Genomic DNA, 20,322 nt, shown 5'->3' on the forward strand with positions numbered 1-20,322 from the left:
CAGTGCACTAAGCTAGGGGAGAGATCCTAAACACGAGACCTGGGAGGCAGGCATGCCGTGATAAGGAATGTGGGTTTTTCTTAACTCACCGTGCTCATTATGGCACAATTATCTATTCTGTAACACTGCCCACTCAGAATTCACTGGCCAATGCGGCTGCCTGGCCTTACCTCAGAGAGAGGACATCTTAAGAAAGTCCCAAGAATGGCCAGAAACAGATGTAATAAAAACCATGCTCTAAAGTTCATACACAACACTCCTTGGGGAGCTTCTGGGATTTGCACTCAGGTTCTTTACTTTCCTGTTAAATACCCTTTTAATAAATTTCCTTATCTGATTTCCAAGCCCACAGCAGATGACAAGGGTAGGGAAGGGCAGGCATTCTGCTCAGTTGACATTTTAATTCAGTGAGTCATTTTGCTTGGAAACCACCTTTCCCCATGACTGACCTCATCCTGTACTGAAGGACGCCAGGATTCATCCAAACCCCCTCATGACATGTACATTTACTGTGCCATGATGTAGTGGTAAGAACACTGATACACATTAGTCCTGGACACAAATCCTGACTTCAACATTCATAATTCTATGTCCCATGGATTGTGAATGATTTAAGGACATTGTGTCTTAGCTTTGAATCACCCATAACCCATCCCCCTACTCCAAGCCTGAGATAATGCTAGTCATGTAATAGTGCTTGACAAATGGATCTTGAATGAATAAATGAAAGTATGATTTGATAAGTTCCCCTCTCTGATCCTCAACTGTCTCATCTAAAAAGGATGGGCTTCCTTGGAATGTTAAATAGCAATATACATAGAAAGCACAATATAAAGTATAATGTATGATATAAATGCAAGGTATTTTGCTACTCAGGGTTGAATCAGAGGTGTCTTTCAAAGGGTCAAGGAAACCTTTAGGTCCTTGTGTCTACGACTTGAAGTAGTTACCACTAGATGGCAATGTTTTCTTAAGGCACATGAAGCCATTTTTGAGTCTACCCTAGTGGCCTTCAAACTGGGGGTTCTCATACCACTGGGAATACAGAATGCTTTCCAAGTTGTGCTCAAGTATAGATAACTTTGAGGAAATCAGTTTTCCAGTCGGCAACGTCTATGTGTCTTCTTTCCTAAAACTAACCCGCTTGGGAAGGTACCTGTGTTCGTAATGGCCCTACTCCAACTTTTAAAAAACAAAGACGTAGCCATTATTCATCCCAAATCATATTTTATGGCACAACCAGGTGAATAATACCCATCAGAGAATCAAACAAAGGGGAAGTCTCCTTCACTGCTTAACAAGGAACCAGTCTTTCCCTATCTTTTACATACTTCTATGGAGAGTGAAACTTGGCTTTAGAAATGGGGTATTTTGGCTTCATGTTGTTATGGTCTAAAAGAAAATATATGGTACAGTGGGGTGGTGGGGATAAGGTTTCTTCCATCCTCTAGGAATTATCAAAGAAAGCATTTACCTTTAGGAAGCAAAGCACAGAGGCTGTTTTTTTAAAAATTCTAAACAGTAGTTTTTTCACATTCTTAAATCTAATTCTTTTCATCTATTCTCAATACTCATTCCACAATCATTAGCAGGAAAGAAATATGTTGGAATGGCCAAAGCAGTTGATTGTTTGATTTTTTTATTTTTGTTTATTAAATTTTTAATTAATTCATTAATTTAGTTGATTATTTCAGATGTAGCTAAAATATTTTTTAGAATAACCAAATTCTTCATGACCCACTAGCTAAAACTAAGTTTTTATATGATCTCTTTCAAATTTGGTGCATAATTCAATAAGATAGTTACTAATGATTTTTATCATATCATATGAAATATTTACTCTACTATTAATGATTTTTATTTTTATTGTATCTTATTTAATTTTATTTAATATTATCTACTTCCCATTAGCAAAAAAATTATATTTTATGTGCAATTACAATTAATTTTTACAATCTATACCTTTCTATTTCATTAAATTATAATGTCTAATGAAATAATGGTGCTATTTCTGATTTTTATACTTGAGATTTATTTATTGTCAAAAATCTCAGAGTCTGAAACAGGTAAATAGTTACATTTGATCAAAGAAATATCAGGACTTGTATCATATTCCTTGCTTTATAAATAGCTTATAATTTGGCCATACATGACATTGCAATATAACAAATGAAGAATAGGTAATGAAGAATAGCATATTGATTTGTTACTTTGATTTTCTAAATTTAAAAATTAAGAGATAAATGAATTATACTAAATCTACCTTAATCTTAACCACTTTTTTTTTTTTAGATTTTTTATTTATTTGACAGAGAGAGAGACAGCAAGAGAGAGAACACAAGCAGGGGGAGTGGGAGAGGGAGAAGCAGGCTTCCTGCCGAGCAGGGAGCCCGATGCGGGGTTCGATCCCAGGACCCTGAGATCATGACCTGAGCTGAAGGCAGTCGCTTAACCAACTGAACCACCCAGGCATCCCAATCTTGACCACTTTTAATCCTTATAACAACCCTTGAAATAGGTCCTATTATTTCCCCCAGAGAGGTTAAGTAATTTATCCATAGTCATAAAATCAAAAAAAGGCCTCTGAGCAAGCCAACATAAATGTCACCATTACTGTGTATTAAACTTAGGCAAGTTATACTTTATATATTCCAATGTTACACAATAAAATAAGCTTGACCACATGATTTCCAAGCTCACAGCAAAATAGGAGAAAACTAGAAGTCGGGGGAGCAGCATCTACTAGAGACAAACATTGTGACATTAGTGAGAACTGACAGTCAACAACCTAATAGGTTGAGTTTGGCCTCAACTTGTTTATTTACTTATTTATTTACTATCTTACAGAGAACTGTCTAGGACCTCCAACGCAGTGTTCAATAGGTGGGACTAGCGTGGGCATTCTTGCCTTGTTCTTGATCTCAGGGGGAAACCATTCAAACTTACACCATTTTTTTTTCAATCTTACACTATTAAGCATGATGCAGCATTAAACTTTCTGAACGTTCTGAACGTTAAAACTTACGTTCCTGGTATAAACTCCACTTGGTCATAATGCATTATCCATTTTATATATTATTGGATTCAATTTGCTAATATTTTGTTAATAAGTTTACATCATGTTCATGAGGGTTGTTGGTTTTTCTTTTCTTGTGATATTCTTGATGGTTTTGGTATCAGGGTGATGCTGACTTCACAGAATATGTTGGAAAACATCCCTCTTCCTTCATTTTCTGGAAAACTTTGTGTAGAATTGGTATTATTTCTTCTTAAATATCTGGTAGGTTTCTCAGTAAAACCATCTGGACCTAGCATTTTCTTTGTGGAAGGGTTTTCAACAACAAATCAATTTCTTTAGTAGGTATAAGGCTAAGTTACGTATCTTCTTTTCAATGACGTTGGTACTTTGTGTCTTTAAAGAAACGTACATTTTATCCTTGTCAAAATTATTGGCAAAAAAGTTGTTTATAATATTATCTTATGATGCTTTTAATGTCTGTAAGTTCTATAATGATATTTTTCTCTCTCATTCTTAACATTGGCAATTTGTGCCATTGCTCTCTCTCTCTTTTTCCCCCCAGTGAATCTGGTTAGAGGTTTATCAGTTTCATTCTTCTCTCAAAGAACCAGCTTTTTGTTTTCATGATTTTCTCTATTATTTTTGCTTTCTATTTCATTGATCTCTGCTCTTATCTTTATTTTTTCCTTTCTTCTGTATACTTTGGCTTTAATTTCTTCTTCTATTTCTAGTTTCTGAAGGTGGAAGCTAAAGTCATAGACTTAAGACCTTTCTTCTTTTCTAATATAGGTCTTTAGTGCTATACATTTCCCATTAATACCCACAAATGTTGATAGGTTGTTGTTATTTTCATTCAGTTCAGAATACTTTCTAATTCCCTTTTTCTCTTTTTTTGACCCAAAAGTTATATAGAGTATATTTATTTTCTAAGTATTTGGAGGACTTCCCAGAGATCTTTCCATTATTTAATTCTATTTTGGTCAGAGAAAACACTTTGTGTGAGTTGATTCCTTTTAAATTTATTGAGACTGGTTTTATGGCCCAAAGATGATTAGAAATACAATCCATCTGCAGTACCTGGGTAGTTCAGTCGGTGAAGCATCTGACTCTTGATCTCAGTTCAAGTGTTGATCTCAGGGTTGTGAGTTCAAGCCTCAGGTTGGGCTCCATGCTGGGCATGAAGCCTACTTAAAAAAAAAAATCCACCTAATAGGAGAAAATGTGGTCATTATTATGCTAATAAAAGGACTAAGGTCTGAGCAACAATATGTTTCTTTTCTTTTTTTAAGGTTTTATTTTTAAGCAATCTCCACACCCAACGTGGGGCTCAAACTCAGCTCGGAGATCAAGAGTCGCCCACTGTACCGACTGAGCCAGCCAGGTGCCCCGATGTTTCTTATCATAGATCAGTATATTGGAGTTTGGATTTTACACATCAGTCTGATGAGCTCAGTAAATATGAGTTCCTTACTGAGAGAACAAGCTGCCGCTTAAAGTTCACTACGTACAATGGCAAAGATCTTAGTTGAAAACTGAACATTTCAAAATTCCAGGTATTTTCAAATATCCATATATTTTTACTCATATATTTGTTTTACCTTTAGAACATAAATGATGATTTTAGGCCTCTGAGTAAATTGTCCTTTCTTGGATTACTTTGTTACTCATCTGAGAATTTAAAATTAAGTAAAGTTAATTTACTATATTTATACATGAGTGTATTTTGAGAGGAAGTCCATGTTGCTCAATATCACTAATTTATCAGTTTAAGTGGCCAGTAAATATGTAGAATTTGAGCCTCCTTAGAATCAGTTCCAAAGTTTTATTCATGAACATAATGAAATTAAATACTTTCATAGCAATTAGGTGGTGTGTAAATACATTGACTCAGGATATTTTTCAGTGTGCTACTAGGGGTAATTGCAATATCTGAATGAGAATTACTGACCTATTAAAAGAAGTTGCTGGGGTGCCTGGCTGGCTCAGTTGGAAGAACATGCAACTCTTGATCTTAGGGTCATGAGTTGGAGCCCCACGTTGGGTACAGAGATTACATACATACATACATACATACATACAAACGTTTAAAAATTTTTTAAAAAGTTGTTACCAGTGTCAAAAAGCAAGGACAAAACAAAACCAATGAAAAAAGTGACCCTCTGCTTCCACAAAGCAGAGGGGAGTGGCCAGGGAAAGAAAAGTCTTATCCTTCCTGTGCTGTCCTCACAGCCAATATTTAGTCTCCTTCGTGTGCCTCAAGCGCTCTGTCCTTTCATGACTGGGGCTGCTAATCCTTAACTGTGGTAAAGAAGGCATAGTGACAGTAGGATCAGTTTAAGTCATCAGGCCCTTGTGAAACTGTTTTCTCTCATGAGGCTATCTGGCTGTTTTAAGCCCTAATTTTCAATACTATCTTAATGTATGTATGTAGGCCCCACATGCCCCATAGGAGGCATTGAGCCTTTCAATTGCAAAATGTAAAGCTGTATAGAAAACTAAGTGGCATAGCACCAGATCTCAGGAACCAATCATCAGTCTGGGGAGAGGGGAGACTTTTGTTCTAAAATAACCACAAGTCTGGGGGTGCCTGGCTGGCTGAGTCAGTAGAGCATGAGACTCTTGATCTTGGGGTCATGAGTTCAAGCCCCATGTCAGAAGGTAGAATGTAATCTTAAAAAAAAAAACAAACAGACTTTAAAATAACCACAAATCTGGATGCACAAGATGAAATTAACTGCTCCCATTTATAACATGTCAATGATAATAACCTAACCCCTCTCATCTGGTGTTTTCCAACCAACTAAACATTGTTGGCACACCATTGTAAGTTTTATGAAAAAGAGAAAAAGAAAGTATTACTCAGTTCAACCGTATATTTAAAGCAAAGAAATGAAAGAAACATCCCTTGCTTCTGCCACAAGACTACGAAAAGGTAGGCAGCCAATCTGTTCTGGAGAAAAATTTGTTCTAAAGTTCCTCCACAGCTTTTTAAAAAATAATGTATAGAATTGTAACTCCCTTCACATTCAATAATGTCTCTTTGTGGACATTGTTCAATGTGAAAGGAAGAACTGAAGTTAAAAATGTGTATAATTCAAGAAATCTTTTTGTGAGTGGTAATGAAGTTAGAAACCAAATCCCCACAAATGGAACGCTCCAGAGTTTCACTAATTTCACTTTTCCCCTGCAAGGGTGGGTTCACCCTCCGAGGGTGAACAAGAAAGAAAGCACCTACACATGGTGCCAGGAGAAAACACAGAATTGAAAACATCAGATAGGGAATCAGAAAACCTAAATGCTGACCCTGGCTTTGTCGCTAACTTGATGGGTAAAATGGAATTAAGCTGCTTTGTCTTTCTGCTCTGGAGTTCCTCATCTTTAAAGTCAGGGGATTGGATTAATAAACTCCAAGATTCCTGTGGACTCGTCCCCTCTGCTTCTTTGGTTTCCATGGCTCCCTGCTCTCTATGTTCTCCTAATATTTCTGGTTCCTCCTTTCTGACAATTCTTCTTCCTATTGTCACATAAACGTAGAAGTCTCTCTAGTGAACTGTCATTGGCTCCCTTTTATTTCTAATCCTCTCCTGCAATATTATATTCTCTGTGGTGGATACTGGTGTATTACCCAGATCCCCTTCTTTTTCTTTCTTTTTTTTTTTAAGATTTTATTTTTAAGCAATCTCTACACCCAACATGGGGCTCCAACTCACAACCCCAAGATCAAGAGCCCCACACTCCACCGCCTGAGTCAACCTGGTGCCCTCCAGATCCCCTCCTTCTATACCGACTTTCCTTTCCTCAGCTGCTGGGAAGGTTGGAGGATGACAACCCTCAGCTGAGTCCCCCTCTGGGAATGCCCTCATGCAAAGAGAGCCACCTTACCCAAGGTCACATCCCCTTCCTGAGGAAAGCCACGTCCAATGTTTGTTCAGTGTGGGAATGAGAAGAGCCACCCGCCTTGCTTCAGGATGGGATAATTTTGAAGAGCCAGCCATACCTGCTCCAGAATTCTCCTGGTTTCTGTTGTAACCGCATTGTAGGTCAACTCCTCCAGTTCTACAGGTGTGGATCCTGAGAGCACTCCTCCACAAACCACCTACACAAAAATCTTCATCTCATTGTCTGCTTCTTGGAGAACCCAACTTAAGACAGTTGATGCCAGGAGTGGTTCAAGGAAACTGACGCTAAAATGGGATATTGGAACTGGACCACCCATCTGCTAGTGAGTACCCCATCACTGGTGGCCAGAGGAACGCGACAAACTTTTGGTATGCAGTATAACTATTAAAACTTTCACTAGTGGTGGACTTGGATGGAATCCTAATGGAAGGGGATGTACCAGCTTTTGAGAGGTTGGGGAAAGCACTAACCATAAGTACTAACCACAGTGAAATCAGATGGATTTTTCTGAGTGTCACTGATACATTGGAGAAAAAACACCAAAAGACTAAGAGTGATTAATCATCAGTTGAAGGCCAAATGTGAAAACCAGAGGGCCTCCTTGGAAGCATATACAGAGACTCTCATCTCCTGCAGCCAGAGGTCAAAAAAAGCCTTAGATGGACAGACCCTGGACTTAATTATAAGAGTAGCAGAAATCCAAAGAAATTTGAATTCTCCAGTCCACTGTGCCAAGGTCAGGGCTCTGAGTAAGAAGAGGTGAAACCCCAGACTTGGGATGGGAACATCTGGATTGATGCACACAGAAACTTTGAAACTACAGATCCCTCTAAACTTTCTGGGCCAGCAAAATGGCCCACTGCTCCTGTTAAGGAAGGGTGAGTGTCCCCACTTGTTTATAAATAATGCGGAGTCCCCTCAACCTAGATAAGAAATCAAAGAAGGATTTTCAAGAGCAGCCCTGCCACTTGGACAATACAACCCAGCAAACATTATGGTATTAGAAGTGTCAGTGGTAGAAAAGGATGCCGTGTGGAACTTCTGGCAGTTTCCAATAGAGAATCACAATGTAGACCCCAAGGGTACTAGAGTAAGGCTATGCCAACTTCAGTGAAGAATTATCCACCATTTGAAAAATAGCCCCAAACGTGCTACTGTCTTGTAGACAGAAGAACTGATTGTAGGACATCAAGTGAACATGTGGCCCAGGCTGCCTATTACAAGATTGTTTCTATCAGGCCCATCTATTACACAATGGAAGTGGTAAATCTGGGATCAGGCAAGAACAGTGTCAGGAGGGCACAGTATCCTGCATAAGCAGGTGATCCAAAACCCCCTGTCATCCACTACTGGTACACTGATGTCTCTCCCTCAGCTCATACCGACAGCTCCGTTGGCATATTTAGGGGCTCCATTGGGGCTTTCTTAGGAGTCCCTTACTCATTTTTTTTTTAAGATTTTACTTATTCATTTGAGAGAGAGAGCATAAGCAGGGAGAGAGGCAGAGAGAGAGGGAGGAGCAGACTCCCCACTGAGCTGGGAGCCCGATATGGGGCTCGAGCCCAGGACATGGAGATTAGGACCTGAGCTGAAGGCAGATGCTCAACCATCTGAGCCACCCAGGCACCCCGACCCTTACTCAATTTTGAAGGTAAATGGACAAACACGGCAGCCAGTCTAAGAAGTTTCTGGTGGCCAGAGACTTGCCCACAGGCTGTGGTTATCTACTTTCTGTGGGAAAAGAAATGACATGAGGTAGGAATATATATATGGGCAGCCTTGGAAAGCTGGGCAATTTGGTCAGGGGTCTGAAAGAAGAAAGACTTAAAAGATAAGGTTGAGGGCCTGGTTTACCCAGACCACCAAGGAAGCTACCTAGATCAGCAGAGGTGCTGGCTGAGGATAAGGGAACTCTAGAATGGGTAGTGGAGGAGGGTCTTGAGTTTTAGTTCTACCTGAAGGCCAGCTGCATTAGTGGGGGCTGAGTCTATCCCACCAACCCTTCTCTTTTAAGCTTCCCCCAGGAAAAGAGACCAGTCAGAACTCTGGAGGTGTTGAACTTGCCGTATAAAGCAAGTGGGTCTGAGTGGCATAATAGGTGGCTTTCTTGGATGCTGTGCTGTATTGCCCAGGCCCTCTGTTCTGGACCAAAGCACTTATTCTCCCAGATACTGGGCATGTTGGCTACCAAAAACTCCCAGCTAAGTCTTTCTCCAAGGATTGCCTTCAGCAGAGGAGCACTGTCTCCCCCCAAGATCATTTCCCTTGCCTGGCCTCAAGTCCAGGGCTCTTGCCCCAAGGTGGGACACCCATGAAGGCCTATCCGTGCTTCAGAGCCCCCACTGGGTCATGTGAGGCCTCTACTGCAACTGTGCTGCTATTCAGGTGTCATCCTGAGGGCACATCCCCTGTAAAATCCTGCACACTGGGGGCTTGGGGTGTTAGTGTTTAAAGGGTAGTTTCAGTTTGAGAAGATGAAAAGTTCTGAAGATGGATGGTGGTGATGGTTGCGCAATACTGTAAATGCATTTAATTCCACTGAACTGCACAGTTAAAAACGGTTAAAATGGTAACATTTATGTTATTCTGTTTTACCACAATAAAAAAATTCCTGCACATGAATCTCTCTCAGGGTCTTCTTTTTTTTTTAATATTTTATTTATTTATTTGACAGAGAGAGACACAGCGAGAGAAGGAACACAAGCAGGGGGAGTGGGAGAGGGAGAAGCAGGCTTCCCGCAGAGCAGGGAGCCCGATGCGGGGCTCAATCCCAGGACCCTGGGATCATGACCTGAGCCGAAGGCAGACACTTAATGACTGAGCCACCCAGGCACCCCAAGGGTCTTCTTTCTTAAGGAATCTAACCAAACAACCTCTGTGAATATGGCAAAAATTGCTAGCTTCCACCAATATTCACCCTTTCTTTCTTCTTTAGTAATGGAACTCAGCCTGAAACTGCAAGTGGTCTTGCCCTTGGCCATGGTATATGAGACATGTAACTAGGATGTGAGGCACTTGACTAAGTTTGGCCAATTGAGTGTGAGAAGTGATATGGGCCACTTCCTGGTCATGCTTTTAAAGTAATAGGCATGTCCTCCACTTGTCTCTGCTCTTTTCTGCTGGCTGTGATATAGATGCAATGGCAAGAGCTAGAGCCAGAGATGGAAGCCATAGATAGAAGATGACAGAGCCACCCTACCAACCCTAGACTGATTATCTCTGGCTGTTACAGGAGATATAAATCAACTTCTGTATTGTTTAAGCCATGGAATTTGAGGTATCTTTGTTACAACAGCTCAGCCTCTATCTTAGCACTTTGATTGACTCTAAAATTCATTCCTCTCATCCTGACTCCTTTTACAAACAGCTCCTGTTTCTTGTCCCCAGTTTTGAGACTCAGCATGTCCACACCATAATTTTTTTTTTTTTTAGAGATTTTATTTATCTGACAGAGAGAGACAGAGCGAGAGAGGGAATGCAAGCAGGAAGAGTGGAAGAGGGAGAAGCAGGCTTCCTGCAGAGCAGGAAGTAGGAAGCCCAATGCGGGGCTTGATCCCAGGACCCTGGGATCATGACCTGAGCTGAAGGCAGGCGCTTAACGACTGAGCCACCCAGGCGCCCCTCCACACCATAATTTATCCTAATGCTTCCTAAACTTTGTTCCTTCTTTGTTCTTTATTTCTAATAATACCACAATTTCCTACTTATGAAGAAAGAGCCCTAAACATTCACACAGTGGAATACCATTCAGCCATTAAAAAAGAGGAGGAGGTAGCCCAAGATAATACTAATAATAGAACAATCCCCAAGATCTGTTGTTAAGTGAAGAAAGTAAAGAGCAGTACAGTGTCTGTAGTATACCACTATTTGTGTTAGAAAGAAAAAAAAAAGACTACCTATCTCTATAAATATTTGTATGTGCGTAGAGTATCTTGGAAGGATAACCAAAGACTTGAGTTGCTGCTCTATTTATTTTTAATTTTTTTTAAAGCAGTCTTTACATCCAAAGTGGGGCTTGAATTCACAACCCGAAGATCAAGAGTTACATGCTCTACCAACTAAGCCAGCCAGGCACCCCTATTTGAGTTGCTGCTCTAGGTAGGACAGCTGGGGGACAAGGTGGCAGAAAAACTAATTTCTTACATATACCCATTTGAATTGTATACTGTGTGCAAAGAGCTGCTAGACTGTACAACCCAAGGATGCACTATTCAAATTCTAATTTGTGTAACTGGCACCTTTGGGATTATGCTGTGTGTGGCCTGAGCAGCTGTTCATATCAGTCCTGTTATGCATGTTTTCCATACTCAAAAAAAAGTTCAAGAAAATATGCTTACTCTTTGTTCTATAGTTTAAACAGAACAGCTATTTTCTGAAACTCAGTTAAAATATCCTAGGATTTCATAGATCTCTGTCTGGATTGTTATTTACATCTCTGTTACCAACCATCAATTTAAAATGAGCTTTTACTATCATTTAAGAGTTCCCAATCTTAAAAAAAAAAAAAAAAAAAAGAGTTCCCACTCTTTTCAGGAACTTCTTCAGCACTGAAATGACCAGGCAGCTTTTTCCTCTAAAGAACTCCAAGGTGAGATTGAGGGAGGCAAAACACTAAAACCTGCCTAAGGGTGTGACCTCCACAATTATCCTCCTCTTGGGTGCTATCAATGATCAATTATTTAGTATGGACTGAGGACCTGAAAAATGTTCTTAACTTTTGATGCTGCAAATTCTGCTACTATGAATTTCCCACATATCCTAAGAAAAGCATTGGCAATACACACCAAGATGTATGTACCAGAATGCTCACCGTGGCTTATTTCTATTTCTGTTGTGCAAAAACAAACCACAGAGCCATAGATATAGGACTTGTTATATCTAGTACAGTTCATCTAGGTAATGGAATTCCAGATATTAGAAGAATAATGAAATGGGAAAATGATTACATTGTATTGGTAATTGATAAAAGCAAATTACAAAGCAATAGGTAAGGGTATTATCCTTAGACAATCCTAGTGTAGTGTTTGCTTTTGTTTTTTGTTTTAAGTAAGCTCTACACCCAACATGGGGTTTGAACTCACAACCCTGAGATCAAGAGTTGCATGCTTTTACTGACTGAGTCAGCCAGGTGCCCCCCAGTATTTTTTTAAGAAAAGTGTAGAACTATATCTAGAAAAGATATTGACCAATATGTTAATACTGCTTTTCTTTGGGAGTTGGGCTTATTATAGATTACTTTTATTTTTTCTTTGTGCTTGCCTGAATTTTCTCAAGTTACAATTAATCCTTTTTCTCTCTCTTTTTTTTTTTAAGATTTTATTTATTTGACAGAGAGAGAGACAGCGAGAGAGGGAACACAAGCAGGGGGAGTGGGAGAGGGAGAAGCAGGCTTCCTGCCGAGCAGAGAGCCTGATGTGGGGCTCGATCCCAGGACCCGGGGATTATGACCTGAGCCGAAGGTAGATGCTTAATGACTGAGCCACCCAGGTGCCCCTGTTTTCTCTTATAGTTAAAAAAAATGTTACCCCTCCCAAAGTCAATTTGGGGGGCTCTTTGAGCACTTCAGTTTGCTCCTCATTAGTCTCCCATAGTACTCTGAGGCATATATAAAAATTTTATTTTATTTATTTTTTTATATACAAATTTTAAATGAGAAACATCAATCCTGGGTTATGTAGAGAATTCTTCCAACTTGATTATGTACTACAAGGAGGAGGGGTAAGAGTAGAGGGTAGCAGACGGTAAGGGGGTGGGGATGGGTAAAATAGATTAAATGGTGTTGTTACCTTTGTTGTAAGTTTTCCTTCCAGAAAAAGTAACTTAATGATTTTCTAGCTAAATGAGTTATTTTACATTTGTAGAGATGACAAACTTCACTATTCACCGGGACCATATGCTTTTTTGGTATTCATATAGGCTTTGAAGTCTAAAATACATGCTGTTTAGGAATGTTAGTCTAGACTAGAGAATAACTCTCCCCTAAATAATATATTAAGTATCTTTTTAAATTAGCCTTGGCAAGAAGAAATTTTAAAAATAGAAGATGTGGGTCAGAATCAAGTTCTATAAATAAATACATTCCTTATAAAACATTTAGGATTTGATTGAAGGATTATTTTAGACACATTTGTGTATAGCATAAAAACAAATTAAATGTAAAAAATTTTAATAATGAAAAAGTGAGTCCTAAAAAGACCAGCAGGTGGCATAAATAATTTATTTAATCAAAACTGCAAAGATCTATATGGTAAAAGATACCTTCCCTGACCTTTCCCCCATGAAAAAAAATCGCATGAATATTTAGACCAAAATTCCCAATTAAAGCATCACTAACAAGATTAACTTAGTTATAAATACAAAAATTGAAAATTGCAGGAAAGGTAGATCTCATAGATACCAACCCAAAGCTAAATCATAAAGTTGTGTGCCTGAGCCTATCATTAAACTGAAACACAAAAGACAACATATAATGAGAGCATCTAACCTGGGTGCTCCACCCAGCACACTTCAGCATCTTTGAAGTAGGAAGAGTGTGCTGACATTGGAGACTCAAGAAAATAATGTTTTTAAAAGCTATGTGGGTGTGTATCTGCCCCAGTTAATTACTCTGCAAGAACAACATTAAGCCTCTCCTCCTTTCAAATACAACCAGAATATTGATCTCAACATTCTGTCTTTACTGGGTACTAATAATCTTCCAAGATACCAGCCTATCAGACACCTGTTGGCTGCCTTGGATCTGAAATAGGATATTTTCCCCCATTCACCAACAGGAAATGTTGACTCTGCTTACTTTTGTACCTGCTCCCCTGAAAATAGTTCCCATCCGAGAGACACATGCCAGAGAGATAGTTGACCATGTGGTGGGATTGGCCTTGACTTAACACTGGAAGAGGAGACTTTGTCAAGGGTAGTCCTGCAGGTTCTTGATTCTTAGTAGCACGTAGCACAGAGGCTCAGACCTGTGCAGACGGCATGTTGTCTAAGACCCCTAGAGCAGTTCTTCCTGACCTGGGACCCTCAACTGGAAGGCCAGGGGCCACAAACTGATCACCATAGGTTAGAATCCACATATGTGTAGTTTAGAAAAAACTGCACCGAACTATTAATAATGCTTTCTCTGGAAGGTGAGTTTATTTTTTATTTTTTATTTTTTTAAGATTTTATTTATTTGACAGAGAGAGAGATAGCGAGAGCAAGAACACAAGCAGGGGGAGTGGGAGAGGGAGACGCAGGCTCCCCGCTGAGCAGGGAGCCCCATGCGGGGCTCGATCCCAGGACCCTGAGATCATGACCTGAGCCAAAAGCAGATGCTTAACCAACTGAGCCACCCAGGCACCCCATTTATTGTTACTTCTTAAAAAAGGCTAGTCTTATAAATGTTTGTTTGTTTTTTTAAGATTTTATTTATTTATTTTTGCAAGAGAGAGCACACAAGCGAGGGGAAGGGGCAGAAGGAGAAGTAGACTTCCCGCTGAGCAGGGAACCCAATGCAGGACTCGATCCCAGCACCCCGGGATCATGACCTGAGCCAAAGACAGACCTTAACCAACTGAGCCACTGGGCACCCTCCAGTCTTTATTTGGATGAATTTAAATTTGTTTTTTAATAGACAAAGTCTCTACCCTCAAGGGGCTTATATTTTATTTATTTTTTAAAGATTTTATTTATTTATTTGACAGAGAGAGACACAGCAAGAGAGGGAACACAAGCGGGGGCGGGGGAGAGGGAGAAGCAGGCTTCCCACTGAGCAGGGAGCTCGACACGGGGCTCAATCCCAGGACCCTGGGATCATGACCTGAGCCGAAGGCAGACGCTTAACACTGAGCCATCCAGGCGCCCCGAATTTAATTTTTGAGTGGAAATATTACTCAATATATATAAGCTTGACAAAACCCACCTAACCTAAAGAGTGTCTAAATCAGATACCTATTCAATTATGTAAATCACCAGTGACTTATTTCAGAGATTTTCCAGGGGTCTCCACTACCTGTTTCAGGAAAATGCTTCACTGTTACTGTACTGTTTGCTTTTCTGTGGACACCTTACACACAGCTACATTTTGAAGCATCACCTCTCAGGTCTTGGCCCCTTCCCCACATTAGCCAGAAAGCAATACTGGAAGTCTACAGCTTTTTCTCAAGTGAGACATTCATGGTGCTGCTCTGTGTCCTTTGCAAGCAATCATCAGTTTGCATCCCGGGTAGGCCAAATATTAATCGGAAGGCAGTTGGGGTGAAGGAATGTAGAACAAAGTTTTCTTTAAAACCATGTTATAAATAATGATTGGAATCCAAGGCCAACCCACAAAAGTTGGATTCACACATAATAAAGTTGAAACCATTCAAATTGTGGCATATAGTAGGCATTCAGTATGTATTTGCTGGATAAATGAATACTGATAGTGCTTCTTAGCAAGAGGAATTTATAGACTGAGACTCAGTCTCACTCTGCCTGCCCAGGGAGGCAACTACTCTGTTCCTAACACCTGGCAGCTGTTGATAACCACAGGTATCACAAGGCATTGCAAGTTGGGGCTTGGTAACTAGGGAGATGCCTGTATTGGTGTCTTAGGCAAAGATCTTCTGGTTGAAAGCAACTTGGGGGACTTACTTTAAGGGCACCAGCCTGTTGGTGCTCATACCTTTGGATGTGGGCAATTCTCATAGAAGGATGTTTGTGGGCTGGAATATGAGGTATTTATTATATCTGGTGTTTTAGAACGTCCCGCCATTTTCGTTTAGACTCATTTGCTGTTAAGGAATTGAGATTCATTAACGTTAGCTAAAATAAAGGGATTTATTGTAAGAAGTGATCAGAAGTCTACCATTAATCCAAAAAGAATCATCACCAGGCTTCCTGTGGCTAGGGTGGAGGGAGGTTCTGGGCTCAAAAGTTGTTCAGAAGCCCTCAGCTGCAGGGCTCTGTGGCCTTTCCTGCTGATGCTCCTCCACTGATAGGCTGTGAATACACATCTGCATTGTTCCACCTGCCTCCCACAGAGAGGGAGAACCTGTGGCATCGGGCAACAGGGTGAAGGTCATTGGTTAGCGTGAAAATTGGCAGCCCTCCCTGATGAATTAGCTATGGTCCAGAAGGACAGGGTGCGGGGCCATGCGTAGGCACGTGGGGAGCAGATCATAGCTATCTAGCAAGGAGGACTATGGGGGCCCTTAATTTAATATCGCTCTTGTAACCAATAGAATGTGGCAGAAGTGACTTCTGGGTCAAAAAGGGCCATGCAGTTTCCACCTATTTCTCCTGGAATGCTTGCTCTTGGGATGATCCCTTTTGGAAGCCAGCAGCCATGCTGTGAGAAGCCCAAGCCTCTTGGAGAAGACATCATAGGTGTTCCAGTCAGTAGTCCCAGCTGAGGCCAACCTTTGCATCATAACAGCCCAGGCACCAGATATGAGTGATGGAAACCAGATTATCACTGCCCCCAGCTATTCAAATCACCCCCAGTATTTGAGTTCCCAGCTAAGGGCCTAGGCACCATGGAGCAGAGACAAGACATCTCTGCTGCACCGGACCCACATTCCTCACCTACAGGGTTTGTGAGTATAATAAGATGGTTATGGTTTTATACCACTAAATTTGGGGTAGTTTGATACAACAGTAGAAACCAGAATATAAAGCAGGACACATCCAAAGAACCCAAAAGAAGGTGGTATGGCAGACCAGCGTGGGCTCTTACTGGATACCTGAAGTAACAACCATCTCTGCTGCTTTCTACCATGAGAAGTCCAAAATCAGATAAAGAGAAAGGCAAGATCATCTGAAGCAGGTGTGGTTGGGAAGATTATGGAGATGTGGCTTATGCCTCTGTATAATCCCTAAACCAAGCAGAACACGTTATTCATTTTCAGTCTCTCCCATTTACTGTAGAGATAAATACAGAGGCCTCTGGTTCCACCTAGGTTTACTTTACATCAGGCTTCCTTATTGAGGGTGGCTCTCCCCCCACTCTGAGCAACAACCTAACAGATGTCTCAGCTTCCCTCCACGTGTCCCTGTTCTGCAGCTTGCTAACGCCAGGCAACTGCTGCACACCCTGGCGATGCTTCCATCCCACCTCCAGCAAAACCATCTTCCTGTTAGTCGCCCTAGTTCTCCAAACACTGGAGAAGAAAAGGCAAGAAATGCTGTCATTTCTTTTGGCCCAGATATGATTCCCCTGTTGCCTGGGCCATTCTACAATGGGCATCAATTTCAAGGACACCCTGCTGTGGCTCACTCTACTTGATTGTATGGCTTTGCATGAATTGTAAATCAGGAGGCATTAGATCTTTAGGTCATTTGCACATGGTTTACACTGTGGAATGCACTCAGGGTGCAGGGCAAATGCCTGCTGACCCCATGTTTATTTTTTCAGCTGGTGATTGAAGCTCTGGCCCAGTTATAATAGATGGGAATGCCAATGTCTTGTCCATTTTCAACTTTAGTGCAAATCTTGCATTGAATAGGGGTCATATTTCTACTCTCAGCATGTAAAATAAAAGTAATTGTCATGTATGTGTTTCCAAAATAAATATCATTGTGTTTGCCCTCCCACCTCCACTCCATAGAACTGTTTTTTTTTATAAAGACATGAACATGGAAAAATAATATTCCAGGCTTCTGGGGGAATGTTATTAATATCTCCAAGAATGGGGGGCATCTGGGTGGCACAGTCGGTTAAGCATCTAACCCTTGGTTTAGGCTCAGGTCCTGATCTCAGTGTCGTGAGATCAAGCCCCTCGTGGGGCTCCACACTGAGTGCCGAGTCAGCTTAAGACTCTCTCCCCGATCCCTGTGTGCTCGCTCTCTCTCTCTCAAATAAATAAATTTTAAAAATATATATCTCCAAGAATGGACAGACCTGTGAGCGTGTACTGCTGGCCGATACACTGGGTGTGAAGCAGCTCATTGTGGCAGTCAATAAGATGGCCATCACGGAACCCCCTTATAGTAGTGCACACTTGAGGAGATCTGCAAGGAGGTGAAGGCCTAAATCAAGCAAGATCAGTTACAACTCTGAGGTTGTCGCCTTTGTGCCCATCTCAGGCTGGCATGGGGACAACATGCTAGAACCCAGCACCAAGATGTCCTGGTTCAGAGGCTGGAAGATCACCAGGAAGGAAGGAAATGTGGTGGCCACAACACTGCTAGAAGCGCTGGACTCCGTCATGCCCCTGCCTGCGCTATGGACGAGCCCCTGCGGCCACCTCTACAGAATGTGTACAAGATGAGGGCATTGGCTCTGTGCCCGTGGGCTGGGGGGAAACAGGCTTCCTCAAGCCAGGCCTGGTGGTGACCTTTGCACCATGAGGCCCTGGCTGAGGCCCTGTCAGGTGACAACGTGGGCTTCAATGTGAAAAATGTGTCAGTGAAGGGCATCAGGTGGGGCTACGTGGCGGGAGACAGCAAGAATGACCTGCCCTTAGACGTGGAGAGCTTCATCTTCCAGGTGATCATTCTCAACCACCCTGGCAGCATTGCAGCTGGCACTCATCAGTTCTGGACTGCCACACGGCCCATATCGCCTGCAAGCTTGCAGAGATCAGGGAGAAGATTGACTGGCATTCAGGCAGGAAACTGGAAGACAATCCCAAAGCCCCGAAGTCTGGGGATTCAGCCATCATTCAGATGATTCCAGGAAAGCTCATGTGTGTGGAAAGCTTCTCGGAGTAACTGCCCCTTGGTTGCTTCACGGTGTGCGACATGAGGCAGACAGTGGCTGTTGGGGTCTTCAAGGCTGTGGAGAAAACAGCAGCAACTGGTGGCAAAGTCACCAAGTCTGCCATGAAAGCAGCCAGGAAGTGAGTGGTGACAACTACGTCAGGCCTTTCCAGGCCAGGGGCAACCCAGGAGGAGCCACAGCTGGAAAAGAACGGCTCAAGGAGAAGCCTTGGACTTCCTCTTCTCTTGCCTGAACGATCTTAAACCTGTCCCTGCTAATGCAGTTTTCTTTTTGCTGATGAGTTTGAGGCATGGGAATAAAGCACAGGAAGTCTTTGGAGTTTGGAAGGAAGGTTTTTCTTTTAATTATAAAGATGTTTATTTTTTTAATTTTTTAAAAGATTTTATTTATTTATTTCACAGAGAGACAGCGAGAGAGGGAACACAAGCAGGGGGAGTGGGAGAGGGAGAAGCAGGCTTCTCGCTGAGCAGGGAGCCTGATGTGGGGCTCAATCCCAGGACCCTGGGATCATGACCTGAGCCGAAGGCAGACGCTTAACAACTGAGCCACCCAGGCGCCCCTAATTATAAAGACTTTTAAAAAATGTTTTATTTATTTTAAGTAATCTCTATACCCAACATAGGGCTTGAACTCACAACCCTGAGATCAAGAGTCACATGCTCTTCCAACCGAACCAGCCAGGCGCCCCATAATTATAAAGTCTTTTTAAAAAATATTCTACTCTATAATCTGTGACCACTATTCTGCCTGTAGTATCCCACACCTCCTTCACTGAATAACATACTCATTTTTCTATGTTTTAATCATTTAACAAATATTGATTGAGTGCCTACTATGAGCCAGATAGATATTGGGAATTAAAGGGTGATCAAGATAGCAAAATGAGGTTCTTTCCTTAATGGCATCTATATTTAGTTTCAGGGAGACAGACAGTAAACAAGTAAATAAATAGATGAGGTAATTTATTTTTATTTATTATTATTATTTTTTAAGTAATCTCTACACCCAAGTGAGGCTCCAACTCACAGCTCTGAGATCAAGAGTTGCATGGTCCACCGATTGAGGCAGCCAGATGCCCCAAATAAGGTAGGAAGAAAATAAGCAGGGGTAATGAACAACTAACGTCACTTTAGGTAGAGTGGTCAGGGAATGCTTCTCTGAGACCTAGAACCTACGAAGGAGCCAGTCACGCAGAGTCTGGAGCAAGAGCTGCAGGCAGAGGAAACAGCAAATACAGAAGCCCAAAGGTTTGGAAAGAGTTTGGAAGAAGTCAGAATGGAGCTGGGGAGGTAGGCAAAGGCCAGATCAAGCAGGACTTATGGGCTTCTCCACTGAGGTGATTTTTCCCAAGGGAATGACATGATCAGATCTATATTTTTAAAGTATCAGAGCTTAATTTGGCTGATGTAAGGAATGGATGGGAGGTAGGTTGGGGTTAATCAGGAAGGTGGAAACCAGTCATAAGACTACAACCATCCATAAGAAGAGTGTGCTTCTCTTGTGCCATCAGCAAAATGTATGTTTTGAGTGTTTTTTAGACAGTGGTCACAGATTGGCTTTGATTAATTTACATGCATTTTTGGCTACTACTAGTTAGCTAGTTGGTACCCTTCTCTTAACATCTTTGGTTCTGTGTCTCACCAGCTGAACAAATCACCATCCTGAACCTGTGAAAATGCAATAAACATATTGATTCAACACTACAAATGTTTTGAGCACC

The 20,322-nt window shown here is 41.4% G+C and overlaps 1 pseudogene; it reads left to right on the forward strand.

The window, feature by feature from the left end:
• Positions 1-7,913: 7,913 nt before the first annotated feature.
• On the forward strand, positions 7,914-18,724 carry LOC112821438 (elongation factor 1-alpha, somatic form-like; annotated as a pseudogene).
• Positions 18,725-20,322: the final 1,598 nt, after the last annotated feature.

Source organism: Callorhinus ursinus, unplaced genomic scaffold, assembly GCF_003265705.2.
Source record: "Callorhinus ursinus isolate GAN/ISIS: 27379988/994484 unplaced genomic scaffold, GSC_fseal_2.0 scaffold10, whole genome shotgun sequence".
Classification (NCBI taxonomy): domain Eukaryota; kingdom Metazoa; phylum Chordata; class Mammalia; order Carnivora; family Otariidae; genus Callorhinus; species Callorhinus ursinus.